The sequence below is a fragment of the Amblyomma americanum genome, chromosome 3, assembly GCF_052857255.1.
Source record: "Amblyomma americanum isolate KBUSLIRL-KWMA chromosome 3, ASM5285725v1, whole genome shotgun sequence".
NCBI classification, from domain to species: Eukaryota; Metazoa; Arthropoda; class Arachnida; order Ixodida; family Ixodidae; genus Amblyomma; species Amblyomma americanum.
This window is the reverse complement of record NC_135499.1, coordinates 3,263,270-3,278,656: the sequence shown is the minus strand read 5'-3', so window position 1 is coordinate 3,278,656 and position 15,387 is coordinate 3,263,270. Positions and strand designations below refer to the sequence as shown.

Sequence of the window (15,387 nt, the reverse complement as noted above, 5' to 3'; positions counted from 1 at the left end):
AAGTCGGGGCCCGGGCTGAGCGACGCGGCTGCTGGGTGGCCTGCGCGACTTCCCCAGCGGCGTGCACCGCCTCTCCTCCCTCCCGCGCGCATGCGCGGATCCTTCTTGACGTCATTGCAAGGGATCGGAATGAGAGAAAAAAAGAGGAGGCTCCCGGCGGCTCTCGCAACGGCACGCGCTTTCGCGCCAGCGTCTGTTTCACGTCTTCTCGCCTTTGCACTCGCAGCTGTTTTCGCGCGCGTTGTTTTCGTTTGGTTCCGGTGCCACCGCCGAATTTGATGGTGAATGTTACCTAATTATTTTGCGAGCCACACAAACGGGAATGGTTCCGTAGAGCAGCCGTTCTTTCGGTTTGTGTGGATTTTTATTTTAACGAGTCGCTCAACGGCAGTACACGTCGCCCGCCTTCAGGAACCCTTGGGAAGATTTATTATGGAATGAATAAATTCATCAAGCGTATTTTCTGCGCGAAAAGAAAGAAGACACCATAAAAGATGGTGCGAATTTCAGCACTAGCTGGATGCCTAAACCGTGTGACTACGGTGTTGTCATAAATCAGGCAGTTTCCTTTTCTTTTTTGGAACGTCTTTAGCGTGTACGTCCTCGTTTTTTAAAATGCATGAACTCAAATAGCAGTTATTGTTCTGAGTGTTACCAATGCGGACCCCTTAAAGCCGCAACAACTTTGAGAATGTCCTTGACTGAACAAGCAACGCATCTGAAGCGCGAGGGGCCTCATTGTGTTTCGGCGGCGCGGGCGAGCACCCTGGGCCAGTTTTCCCTTCTTCGCGGCATCGCACGTTCGGGTCCGCCCGCCATTCAAATTTTTTACGCAGTCGTTACTTGCGTTCTTCCGGCTGCAGCCTTGGTTGCCCACACGCCGCGCAGCGCTCGAGGCACGCGGGCGCCACTTCATTCTTCCCGGGCGACAATGTTCACCACACGACTCAGTTTCAAAGGGACAAATTGTCACTCCCAAGCAAAACTTGTTCACGCAAAAAGCGTACTGGCGCTAAAAGACGGGGATAACACACACAAGACAGGACTGGCGCCATGCCATGCTACAAACAACCAGCTCAAATCAAAGTCTTGTTAAAACTGGTTCTCGTGCCCATTGTGAACCAGTCGCCAATTTCGAGAGCGTGCACATGGCATGTTATTTCCATCTAAACCGGTAACTACGTCATTTTCGTGAAATATTTCCTTTTGGAGGTTACGGTCCGCTTCGAGTTAAGCCTCGTAGGATATGGTTTTTATTTTGTAGTGAAATTCAGGACTAAGGGCAATATTGTGTGAGGTTAATTATCACAGAAGACGAGAGCTGTGGAGTGTAACCAGACCATCCATACACGGAAACGCGCCGGGCCATCCAGAATTCTTAACACACACACAGGACTCAGTTCAAGGTTATAAACTTTCAGTGTATGCCCTGTGTACTCTGTTAGTAATGGCCTACGAGCACGCGGAAAAATGATCTCCCTGTCCTCCCTCCCTTTTCTATATCTCCTTCCGTTCCATCCGTTTCCTTCCCACTTATGATATGAAGGTAAAGGTTAAAGCACCCGTCCTCGGCCGTTGTAACCTGTTTACAACGCCCGAGGATCGGCGTTTTAACGATGAGTTAAAACATCAGAACAACTCCCGCTGCAGCGTTAATTTTACTCGTTATTACTGGAGCTTTGCCCGTGAAACGTGCCAGATGGGAACAGCGACCACCGCGTATTGTTTTGAAAAAAATTGGGCTAGTTGGCAGTTTTGTGAATAGAATTTCTATCAAGCATTTTTTTTTTCGAAAAAATTGTTTTGCTCAAGTTATTCTCTTTGAAGTGTCCGCGAATAAGCAAAAGCTGGTTGCAGTTAAGCATTTCTAATTCAAATGAGAAACTAATTATAATGACAAATCTTGTTTCAAAATATTTCACTTGCCATATTCTGTATGACTTCATTATTCAAACCGCACAAGAATATGCCACGCTTTGTGGGCAGAGTAAACAAACTAACAAAAGAAAACACGGCGTTCTTTGAATTTTTTTACATTAACGTCGTTATAACGACGCTATAACGACCTATTAATGTTCCAGGTAAAAATAACGTATTCTCGCTTTAACTTGTCGCCGCAGTTTAGGCTTTAAAAAAATGTAAAAATTTTAAACGCAGTACCTTTTTAAGAAAATAACTTACACAGTTTGTACAAAAAGCGGCTTTTTCTTCCTCTCCAGACCTAAATTAAGGGTCAAGGCCATCCAGTGGTAGCTCCAGAGGTACCCATGTGAGGTAGCTTGTAAACACTAGCTTTGTTTCTTTTTAATTCATCATCATCATCAGCAGCAGCAGCAGCAGCAGCAGCCTTACTGCACCCACTGCAGGGCAAAGGCCTCTCCCATGTCTCTCCAATTAACCCTATCCTTTGCCAGCTGCATCCACCCTTTGCCTGCAAACTTCTTAATCTCATCCGCCCACCTAACCTTCTGCCGCCCCCTGCTACGCTTACTTTCTCTTGGAACCCACTCCGTTACCCTTAAGGACGAGAGGTTATCATGCCTTCGCATTACGTGCCCTGCCCAAGCCCATTTCTTTCTCTTGATTTCGACTAGGATGTCATTAACCCGTGTTTGTTCCCTCACCCACTCTGCCCGCTTCCGGTCCCTTAACGTTACACCTATCATTTTTCTTTCCATGGCTCGCTGCGCTGTCCTTAACTTAAGCTGAACTCTTTTCGTTAGCCTCCACGTTTCTGCCCCGTAGGTGAGTACCGGTAAGATTATGCTGTTGTACACTCAAACCAATTCTTTTCAATTATAAATTTTAATTCGAGTGAATATTTCTGAAGCCCTGACAAATTTCATCTCCAAAAGCAGCCTCCTCGGTGGCTACTTTAGTCTATGGGGGTTTAACGTCTCAAAACGACTCAGGCTATGAGGGACGCCGTAGTGAAGGGCTCCGGAAATTTCGACCACCTGGGGTTCTTTAACGTGCACTGACATCGCACAGCACACGGGCCTCTAGAATTTCGCCTCCATCAAAATTCGACCGGCGCGGCCGGGATCGAACCCGCGTCTTTCGGGCCAGCAGCCGAGCGCCATAACCACTCGGCCACCGCGGCGGCTTTCGGTGGCTACTGCCTAACTCTGTGTTCACTACAGAATATGCCACCGACTGATTTTCTGGAAGGCTCACTCACTCCGGATCAATGGTATGGGGTGTTGTTTTCTGTGCGGTAAATGGTTGTGGTTTGAAATCGACGCCTCAGCAATAACATTTTACGACAATACATTTGCGTGATGAAGGTAACCCATGCTTGCTTCGAGGCATTCGTCTTGACTAGCGAGGTATAAGCGACGCGACATTCTGCACCACGCCGATTCGTTGTTTCGTAAGTTGCAGAAATAAGAAAATTAGCATGCACGCACGAACATCGTTAATCAGCGCTCCGGGCCAAAGCAAGCTGTGCTCACGTAGTACTAAACTATCAGCGTCGCCATTAATTACCACGCACAGCCGAAGTCTCTGCCGTCCTTGTCAGTTTGAAACACTTTCTGCGAGCTGCATGCGGCACGTCCAGCAGCAGAATCTCGGCGGCTCTACTTCTGGAAGGTGCCTGACGCTTTCCTTCTAGTTCGCCTTTCTGTTCCGCTTTGCTCTTTTATATCTGCTGCTGCTGCCGGCGGAAACTGTTTAGTAATAGCAATGTCTATCCGCGACGCTCTTTGTGAGTCTCACCCCGGTCTTTCATGCCGTGTTGCTATCCCTGCCGACGATCCGTTTTTAGAGTATGCAGGTCTAGCAACCAAAATTTTAAAATACAGGAAAACAGATGGCAACATTGCAGATTGGAAATCTAGAACATGTGCAGTGGCAGGACAACGTATTGGTCAGTCCTCTCGTAATCAAGACCCGTGGCCCAGCGAATGGCAGTCCATCTGGCTGAATCATCTAAGCACGGATTAATGGCCATAGTGACGGATATGCAAAAGAAACTGTCTTCTGGTGCCGTTAGTCGAAAAGATGAATGCACTTCCTGAGCTAAAGAAAATAGTACTTGATGTGCAAGGTGCCGAACACATTTCGGAAAAGTACGACGAGGTCTGGGAGCGCACCACCAAGCAGGACCGTGAACTTGTAAACGCGCCTTGCAACAGTAGTGAACTCGAGTAGCGAGAATGTGATAACAGACTTCAAGGACCGAGTCACTAACCCAGAGCCGTACCCTCGAAGGCAGAACCTCAAGCTCCAGGAAATTAAATCTCAAGAAAATCTAAATCTCGTATCTAAGATTAACTAGCTGGGTGCTTCTATGCGCGTTTGTTCATTTGTCGAACGATATACTGACGGCGTTCAGTGTCTCTACGCAATGGAGGGACAGGAAGCTCCCATTCTAGTGCGGTTTGTTTCAAGGAAAACAAAAGAAAACTGGCAGGAAAAGCCTAAAGGACGACGTGAAACCTAGTCATTTGTCCGCTTCTGCGACAACTTCACCCAACAAAATGAGCGCTTTTTATGGGTGACACACACAAGGACACAGCAAATGGATTATCGCTTCACATGACGGAATAACGGAACGGACCTAGGAGAACCAATTTTGCGCATCACATGCGACGCAGACCTGTCCAAGATTAAGGCTACTGCAACACATGTCGAGAGCCATGATTGAGATATCAGCGCGTGAGCGCTAATTCAGTGAACTCTTATTCTTAGCATCGATAACTTTTGGCAGTATGGATCGCGAGACGCCTGCGCAAAACCACAGGTAGTATGAAGGGATGAACTTAATAGAACAGTAGAGGGTTTGCTGTGCAATCCAAGTGAAATATTTTCCCTGTTTGTTTAATCACAAGTTTTAGAATCACAGGAAACGACGGTGGAACTTACTCCGCTCACTTGTCCATGAATATGATGTTCAGTTTGAAAAATTATTTCATTTGTTTGGTTTGATTTATGGGGGTTTAACGTCCCAAAGCGACTCAGGCTATGAGAGGCGCCGTAGTGAAGGGCTCCGGAAATTTCGACCACCTGGGGTTCTTGAACGTGCACTGACATCGCACAGCACACGGGCCTCTAGAATTTCGCCTCCATCGAAATTCGACCGCCGCGGCCGGGATCGAACCAGCGTCTTTCGGGCAGCAGCCGAGCGCCATAACCACTGAGCCACCGCGGCGGCTCTTTCATTTGTCCTTAATCAGGGATAACAGAAAGGGTGGAGGTATCTGTATTTTCGTGAAGGCATCTCATTTGTCTTCCTTGAGACATTTTCCATTTTTCACTGTGATTATGAGATGCTTTTTGCTGAATCTAGTGGTGTTATTATGACCCTCGTTTACCGACCCCCGTCGAGTAACGTCGAAGGCTTCTCCCCCTTTTTGCATTCAGGAAAGTACGGCGACATGAGGCCTATTCGCTGTGCCGAAGTGAGCACAAGTGCAGACAAGCGAGTTGAAACGAGTCCATTGGCGGTTCCAGTGACCTGTGCGTTCATGTAGTTTGTGTAGCATTTCCTTCTCTGTCCATCACCAAGGCTGCGTATTCCGAGCCGTATAACGCCCGCCTCTCAACCATGCATTGGTCTATTCTTAACTAACATTGACTCCTCACTCATCCAGTCCGGAATTGCATGCTGAGACATCAGTGACCATATGGGTATTTATTTTGCAAGAAGGAGATTCCGAAGCGTGATCCTAGTGAGAAAGTTACATACAAACATGTAACAGAAGGTTCTTTAGAAAGATTTTGTTCAAAGGTTCTAGGTGTTGACTGGACAAATATTTTGAGTAAGTTGTGCGGAGAGCGCTTATGAGTTATTTATTGGCAAGTTCACTCATATTTATAACATGCGTTTTACTCCAAAGTTAAGGAGGATATCTAAGACGATAAGGAACCCGTGGATAATAATAATAGTAATTGTTTTTCGGGGAAAATAAATGGTCCAGTATCTGTCTCATATCGTTGGACAACTGAACCGCGCCGTAAGGAAAGGGATAAAGGAGGGAGTGAAAGAAGAAAGGAAGAGAGAGGTGCCGTAGTGGAGGGCTCCGGAATAATTTCGACCACCTGGGGATCTTTAACGTGCACTGACATCGCACAGCACACGGGCGCCTTAGCGTTTTGCCTCCATAAAATTTTTACGCGAATTTTGCACGCGTGTTAAAGAAAAGCACAAATTATATCACCTATTTATTGACACCAGAGATGTTCTAGTTTTCCAGCGCTTCAAGAAGTGTACGAATAAACTAAACTCCGACATACGACCGGCGAAGGACAGATATTACTTAACTTACTTTCAAACTGCTTCGAGTAACCCTGATAAACTCTGGAGTACGCTTCGGTCCCCAGTTAGAAGTCGCAGTAAAATCACTAACAATGGCATGGAATGTTTACGTAATAATCTCGCAGAAGAATTTAACAAGTTTTTTAGGCATTCATCGAATTCCTCAGCCCATTCATCTCACCTAGCCATTGATAAATGCTATTCGTCTTTGTTTCTAGAACCTGTCTCTACACACGACATTTTACCAACATTTAGAGGCCTGAAGAACAGCACCCCGTGGGACCCCGTAGAGTATCTGTTACGGGTCTAATTGGACGTATTTTTGGAAATGTGACGGAGAGTTTGAAGGTTGCTTCACTTCCGCCACCGGTTGGCCCGGTATTGCACTGCCTCCGGGATCGGCCTTGTCTTTAGCGCGTCTTTACTACCCTGTCTTCCTGTCCCATCTTTCAACTCTCCTACTATCTGCACGTGGTAGCGATTGTGGCTCGGCTTGAGCCAGTGAGCAGGCCAGTGCACTTTCCTTTTCTTTCTTCCTTGCAACAGACAGACAGACAGACAGACAGACAGACAGACAGACAGACAGACAGACAGACAGACAGACAGACAGACAGACAGACAGACAGACAGACAGACAGACAGACAGACAGACAGACAGACAGACAGACAGACAGACAGACAGACAGACAGACAGACAGACAGACAGACAGACAGACAGACAGACAGACAGACAGACAGACAGACAGACAGACAGACAGACAGACAGACAGACAGACAGACAGACAGACAGACAGACAGACAGACAGACAGACAGACAGACAGACAGACAGACAGACAGACAGACAGACAGACAGACAGACAGACAGACAGACAGACAGACAGACAGACAGACAGACAGACAGACAGACAGACAGACAGACAGACAGACAGACAGACAGACAGACAGACAGACAGACAGACAGACAGACAGACAGACAGACAGACAGACAGACAGACAGACAGACAGACAGACAGACAGACAGACAGACAGACAGACAGACAGACAGACAGACAGACAGACAGACAGACAGACAGACAGACAGACAGACAGACAGACAGACAGATGCTTTGCAGACGCGTCCAGTTATTATTGCTGCGCCTTTAGAACACATATATAACTTGTGTATTGAAATCGCCCCCTTTCCTTCCGAAATGCAGGTTGCTCGAGTGGCAGTCATATACAAGAATGGAGATAAAATCTATTTTGGGAACAATCGATCAATTAGTAGTTTGTCTGTATTCTAAAAAGTGTTAGAGAAGCTGATTCTTAAACGAGTTGAAAGGTTTTTAAATGAACACAGTACAATCTTCAATTGCCAATATGCCTTTAGGAAAAACTGTTTAACAGAACTTGTTCTTTACACCAGACGGAGGCTGTATTACAGAACTTTGAAAATAAGAAACTTGTCTTGGACATTTTCTTAGATTACAGCAAAGCATTTGACTGCATAAATCATAGCATGTTGTTTCAAAAACCTGTATTTTACGGAATAAGAGGAAAAGCATTAACTTTAATTAATTATTATTTAGCATTTAGAAAAGAGTATGTCCAAATAAATGAATATTTATTCGCAGGTCGGCTCTGCGAATAGTCGCCTGCGGGGTTCTGCAAGGGAAAATCCTGGAGCCACTGCCGTTTAATCTATAGATTAATGACAAAATAAATGTGGATACTAGTGCTCGGCTCATAGTTTACGCTGACGATACCAGTTTGTTTTTATACGGCGATGCTAGTAACAATTTAATTAAAATGCGAACAGTCTCTTAGAGAAAATACAAATATGGTCCGGTAAAAATCTTCTTTCTGTAAATACTGCAAAATCTAAGGCAATACTTTTTCATCAAAAAAAGTGCAGTTAACTGGAGCCATTATTCATTTCATTTCATTTTTCATTTCATTTTATTACCTTAAGGGCCCCAAAAGAGGGGTGTTACATAAAGGGTGGCAACAACTAAAAGCTCAGATTCACAATAACAGCAAAGTTTTTACATTTTCAGCGAAAAGACATGGGCAAGTGATGATGGCGACGTTGTTTGGAAGGCCGTTCCAGTCTGCGGCTGCACGAGGAAAGAAGGAATTAGAAAAAGTGACGGTGCGTGAGCGTGGACGGGCAACTTGTAGGTGATGGCTGGTGCGATGAGATATGCGTGCTGGGGGAAGAATATAAGGTGCGATGTGCATAGGGCTGTGGAAGAATTTGTGAAATAAAGACGGGCTGGCAATGCGACGGCGGAGCGATAAGGGTGATAATCCGGATGATGTTTTTAAGGAGGAAACGCTGATGCCAAAAGAGTACGATGAATGAATGAAGCGAGCAGCGCGATTTTGAACAGATTCGAGGGCATTGATGAGGATTCCAAATGGGTGACGCAAATTCCAGTTTGCACCTGACGAATGATTTGTAAGCTAATAACTTTACATGTTGGGGAGCATGGTGAATATGGCGCTTGAGGAAACCTAGCGTCTTGTTTGCGGACGATATTATGTTAGTTACAAGCAAGCTCCAAGAAAGATCGCTAGAAATTGTTATGCCTAGGTACTTGCATGTCTGAACTAGTTGTACGGGAACTTCTGATATTTCGTAAGAGAAAATTATAGGGTTACGGCGGCGGCTGATGAACAAAAGATTACATTTACGTGGGTTAAGTTCCATTAGCCACTTATTACACCACTCCTGAACAGCATTGAGATCATTTTGAAGAGAAGATTGGTCAGCATTGGTGAGAATAGCACGATAAAGTACACAGTCGTCAGCGAACATGCGTATGTTAGATGTTACGTTTGAAGGCAGATCATTAATGCATATGAGAAACAGTAGTGGGCCAAGCACAGATCCCTGTGGAACGCCCGACGTTACTAGGAATGAGTTAGAGTTCTTATTTTAACGGACACAAACTGCGAACGATTAGTTAAAAACTCTTCAATCCACTTCAAAATATGGGGGTGCAAATTTAATTGGGAAAGTTTTATCAGCAGGCATTTATGGGGTACTTTACCAAAGGCTTTTGCAAAATCTAAAAATACGATGTCAGCCTGTAGATTACAATCAAGGTTAGCATGCAGATCGTGAATGAACGTAGCAAGTTGGGTCTCGCAGGAATAACCCCGGCGAAACCCGTGCGGAGCAGGTTGAAAAAAGTTGTTCCAATCAAGGAATGCCATGATATGGGAATAGATGACGTGTTCCATGATTTTGCAGGGAATACTAGTTAGAGAGATGGGACGGTAATTAAGTGGCGAGTTCTTGTTACCTGATTTGTAGACTGGAACGACATTCCCAATTTTCCAGTCTATGGGCAGTTGACCTGTGAAGAATGGCTGAGCGAATAACAAGCACAACAGAGATGAACATATATATTTGGAATTAATCAGTATTTTAGCGTTGATATTGTCAGTTCCTGAGGAGGATGAAAGTTTAATGTTTTCAATTAGTGACGAAATTCCTGCTGAAGAAAATGTAAGAGAAGGCACAGTATCTTGAATAACTGGGGCGATTGGAGGAAATGTCGGATCTGTTTCATTAGTAAACACGGAAGAAAAGGCTGCGTTGAACATGTTGGCGCATACTGTTTCGCATACAGTTTCACCCGAACCATCGGTGAGGGAAATAGTGCGTGTGTGCTGGGGGTTAATGACATGCCAGAACCTACAGGGGTTAGTTGACAACATTTTAGGCAGATCGGAGTTGAAAAAGGTGCGCTTGGCTTCTCAAATACTTGATAAGTACGTTTTTTCGGCCGCGTAATATTTGTTCCAAGTGTTCTGGCTAGGAAGCAACTTGGCCAATCGGAAAAGACGCTTCTTTTTATTTTCAAGGCATCTGAGTGTATTTGTGAACCATGGGGTTTGAGGGTTAGTTCGTATATTTATGTTCGGAATAAACCTGTCGACCAAATCGTCAATTTTCCTCTTAAACAAGGACCAGTTATCATGAATGGATTTTTGATTAAAGTTAGATTGAAATGCATGCAAAAATGCGCGAAGTTCATTATTTATTGCTGTATAGTTTCCTTTATCGTATAATCGGATAGTTCTTTTAGTTGTTGCGCGTAAGGATGGTTTAATCGTGAAGCCAGCATGTAAGACGTGATGATCGCTGACGCCTGGTAGATACGTGATATAATGAACGCATTCAGGGTTATCCGTTAATAATAGATCTAGAATATTTGCGCAGTCTTCGGTTACAGGAGTTGGCTCGGATACAGTTTGAATGAGGTTAAAATTAAGGCAAACGTCTAGAAATTCATTAGCATCCTTATAACCTGTAGCGGTTAGATTATTCCAGCTGATACTCTTAAAATTGAAGTCTCCGAATAGGAGAGTGCATGTGTTAGGGCGTTTAGCTTTAATTTCATTCAGTGAGTTATTAAGTTTTCGAGGGAAATCTGGGCTGTTAGGAGGCCTGTAGCAAACGCCGATCACAACTGATTTAGGTGAAGCGTGGCATAAAACCAATATTATTTCTATATCTGATGAAAAGTTAATGGCTGAGCATGATAGATCTCGAGCAGTGGCAATCAGTACCCCTCCTCCCCTTCGATCTGGGCGATCTTTTCGAAAAACACAGAAATTGGGCAAGTCAGCAAGCACTTCACTATCGGAAATCTCGCTGTTAAGCCACGTTTCTGTCAAGACTAGTATGTTACTGGCAGATGAAGTGACGATATGGGAAACAAGGTCGCGCTTTGAAATGAAACTTCGCACGTTAGTAAAGATTGCTGACAATGAAAGGGCTTCTTGGTGTACATGCCTAGAACGATCTGTCGACCGGGGCTGAGATGGTTGCTATTTTACCTCTGACTGTTTGTGACGATTCATCGAATATGTAGCGTTTAGGACCAATGTGTAATGTTTTGAAGCGCAAAGAGAACTTATCGGATACCGATTTGGCAAAGGCTACAAGATGTTTGCGGGCGTTACGGACGGGAAGGGAGAAGTCTTCGCCAATATTGTAGTTGGTGCCTTTCAGCTTATTGCCCAAGGAAAGGATGCTTTCTTTAGTTTTCGATGAGGTGAATTTAACGATGATTGGCCTGGTGCGATCAGTAGAGCGGCGCCCGAGGCGGTGAGCACGCTCGATTAGATTGGGTTCGAAGGCAAAACCTAGTTGAGTGGAGAATGGCGAATGACTGTTTCTTCCGATTCTGCATACTTTTCAGTGGGGTTAGTGTCAGGAATATTGTAAAAAATGAGATTGTTACGGCGAGACCGATTTTCTGCATCGTCCATACGTGCTTCCTGTTTGTCGACCTTGCAGGTAAGTTCAGTGTTTAAAGTTTTCAGGGCGTCAATTTCAGAATGGAGAGTAGAAAGTGTGGCGTAGTGTGATTCTAGAGCGTCCATGCGCTTGTTTAAGTCGGTCAAGGTTGTTTCGGTAGTTTTCAGTTGGTGTTTAATGTCCTGCAGATCTGAAATTATTGTAGCTTGTCCGGTAGTTACTTTCTGGAGCTCGGAAAGTATGCTGTCGTAACGGTCGGGGCCTAGGTTAGTTTCAACATCGCCTGATAATAGTAAAAGAAAACGAAGAACACGTGAACACTCGGCAGCAATACTTCAGCAGCACTGATGGCTCAGAAGCTGCATTAAAAAGTAGTTACTGGTTTTTCTAGCAAATAGGGAAAACTTATTACTAACCTTTATTGTGAAAAGTATCGGATTAGTAGCCTGCGCTGATGCACAGCTACCGAGCCCACAGGGCAGCGGCGATGACAGCAGGGGCTTTATATGGCTGATAGAATTATCAGATGATGTTCTTGGTGATGGGACTGGCCACTGATGGTCCAAGATGACGTCCTCTGGCGGCGATGAGGGTAGGCGATGGGGCAGCAGCGGTGATGGGGCAGGTGGATGAAAAAGGCCTTTCTCAAGGAACTTCGGGGCGGCGGTCAACACTGATGAACAGGAGGCAGACGGTAGAGCGGCGAAAAGCAGTTCCACAGCGAAGGCAAACACCTGCATAGTGAAAAGTATCGGATTAGTAGCCTGCACTGATGCACAGCTACCGAGCCCACTATAACAATGAACAGATTGATATAGCAAGTTCATTCAGACGCTTAGCGTAGTGTTTACCCAAAATATTTTGTGGGATGACCACATACCATATGTTGCTTTAGAAGTACCCAGAGCCGTCGGATTTGTGACGCGTTTCAGAAGTTGTCTCCCGGAAAAAGTAAAACGATTGCTTTGTCAAGCACTGTTTCGCTCAAATTTAAACTACTGCCCATTAGTGTGGTGCACTGCTATACACTCCAGTCTGAAAAAACTCGCTGTTCTTGAAAACCGGGCTGTCATAATTTTGTATAACCTGCCAATTATACAATCCACTAAATATTTGTTTTCCAAGAATAAGATTGTAAAAATTTTTAGTCTTCATGCTTATAGACTCCGGCGCACTTATATTATAGAGAAGCGAAAATGCGTAAGCAATATATCGGACTTAGCCCAGATTCAGTTATTTCAATGTGCATAACCATGCGAAGTGGTTGTTTGGGCGTCTTCGTGAGACATGGTATAAACTTGAAGTGCTAAACCAGACTACTGTCAGGTGCGAAACGGCATTTTTTTCATTTATTTACGTTGAAGCCTGCTCTTAATAGCGTACCATATAAAAAAAGGAGGGTGCTTTTGCCTTGATCTGTAGATGGATGTTAACCGCAGTTTCCGTGTTTTCCGCCGATAAATGATTGAGGTTCACTTCAAATGACGCACCTTGCGGCGAAGATTCCGTTTTATGCTGTGTTAGAGTTTGATCATTCACTACTGAAAACTTTGTTCAGTTCTTAGAACTACATATACCGACGAGTTTCTGAACTTAGTACGTTCTTCTGACACTGAAATTTCCTTCGAGGAACGACTTCCATCAATATATCCTTTCAGAGCATATAGAGGCAATGAACTGTAGAGGGACGGTAGATTGGGCGAGTTGCTGTTCCATGGTAACAAGAAAATTCGAACAGCGCTAGAAAACAGGGCCAGAAAGAGGAGGAGACAAACATGGCGCTGAACTTACAACTGATATATTTGAGGTAAGAACTCAATTTATACGTGCAAAACTGGGCACACATGCGCACGGTCATACATCGATGATGAGATAAAAAATCCGAATTGTCAACATACACACGTGATGTATCTGCCTTCCAATCTACTCTTTGTGCAGCAATGTCATTTCGTTCGCTGACAAAGTTAAAGAAGTTTTGCTAAAGCAATTGTTAGATTTCCTGATGATATTAAATGCTTCGGCGACTTCTCTGGTAGTCTTGTCACTATGAAAAACTAACATTTCTGTGTCGTCAAAAAAAGGAACGCATTTACACACACTGCAATGCTTTGCCAGGTTAGTGTCTTTTGTATCCAATGAATTGGCATGCTCCATGAGTCTAATGTTAATGCAACGGCCTGCCTGGTTTATGTATGTAAGACCACATGATAAAGAAATTTGGTAAACAACGCCCTTCTTGCAACTGATGAACTTATTGACATGACTTACCTTGCAGGCAGCATTCCTTTTAAAGCCTTCCTGCTGCTTATTAGAAGCAGAAAAAATGACCTTAAGGCCATACTTGGCCCCCACCCTCTTAAAACGATGCGACAACGCATGCACATTAGTCATGACAGCAATTTTTTCCCGTCAACATTTTCTTTGGTCTGTCCCGAACATTTCAGCGCTTATATAACCTTATTTGCACCAGCCACAAGTACGGAATCTGGAAAACCGGCCTCTTTGCATCTCTGGGCTTGAACTGAAAGACTACTATACACTTGAATAAAAGACTTTTTGACAGCCAAACCAATACATCCTGTTACAATTCCGAATTTTACAAGATTGGAGTGACAATGCTTAAAAGAACTTCTATTTGGGCTAGATGGTTCATTTCGATCCAGAAAGGTAGTGACAAGGCGCGTAGCTTACAAGAGGTTTTTCACTCCTGGGAGCGTATTGCCAGCATACAAGGTTAGACAAGAAGGTCAATTTCAGATCTAAGAACTGCAGGACGTTCCTCGGAGGGATCTTATGTGTAAACCTCAGTCTACACCCGTGCTTAGAAAAAACATCGCGTAACTCAGGCACACAATCAGTGCCCAAAGACCTAACTACAATCAGGAAATTGTCCACATAACGAAAAACTCGAATATACCTTCCATTCCTGTCACTCTGTACTTTCCTGTCAACATAACTTATAAAAATGTTGCTAAGGGCTGGGGCAATTTTGGCACCAATACACACTCCCGACTTTTGCTTAAAAACTTTATCTTCCCACGTTACACAGGTGTTCTCTAAATAAAAGGATAAAAGTTCCAGGAAAGACCCACTGGAAATGCCACAATGATTTTATCTTCATAGTACTTTTATCTTGTTTGACGAGCAACCGTTCTTGCAGAAGAAAGGCATATGCATAGGCTCGTGCACTGCCCCTATACTGTGCAATATCTTTTTATCTTTTATCGATCGCTCTCTACACGATCGTTTTAACCATTTTAATAATGACAAAGTCCTTCAGGTGTTTCGTTACATGGACGACTTTTTAGTAGTTTTAAACAAGAAGTACTCCGTTTCGAATCAGGCTACAGTTAGGAGTGTTTTAGATGATTTTAGAAACCTAGGAAAAGCGCTACGTTTTACCTATGAGCTACCGGATAATGGGTCGCTTCAGTTTTTAGATTTACAGCTAAAGTTTTCAGATGGGCACATCTGTTGGGCGTACTCCCCTCGTGCGAAGAAAGGGCTCCTGCCGTACAATTCGGCCCACTCCAAAGTTGTAAAAAGAGGCATCGCCAGCCTCTGCCTGGAGTCATCGCTCCGGAAGTCGTGTGTGCATGAAATGCAGGCAAGTTTTTGCAACCAATTGAGCAGGCTCGTTGCAGCTGGCTTCCCTGAGTCGGTATTGGTCCCTGTGGCTGAAACACTTTTGAAGAAGCTGAAGGCTGGGGTAAGCAGGGTAGAACCGAAGAAGAAAGAGTGGCCTGTAGTATTCCCATACATTCATAAGGTCACGCACGGCTTGAAAAAAGTCGCTAACCGGTATAATGTACCGATGGTATTCTCGGCTCCCCAAAAGCTTTCCCAGTTAAGCCGTCGCATTACTTG

The 15,387-nt window shown here is 44.4% G+C and overlaps 1 non-coding gene across 1 annotated transcript; it reads right to left on the bottom strand.

The window, feature by feature from the left end:
• Positions 1-5,083: 5,083 nt before the first annotated feature.
• Positions 5,084-5,156, bottom strand: TRNAS-GCU (transfer RNA serine (anticodon GCU)). The gene has a single exon. It is a non-coding gene; the product is annotated as a tRNA-Ser (tRNA).
• Positions 5,157-15,387: the final 10,231 nt, after the last annotated feature.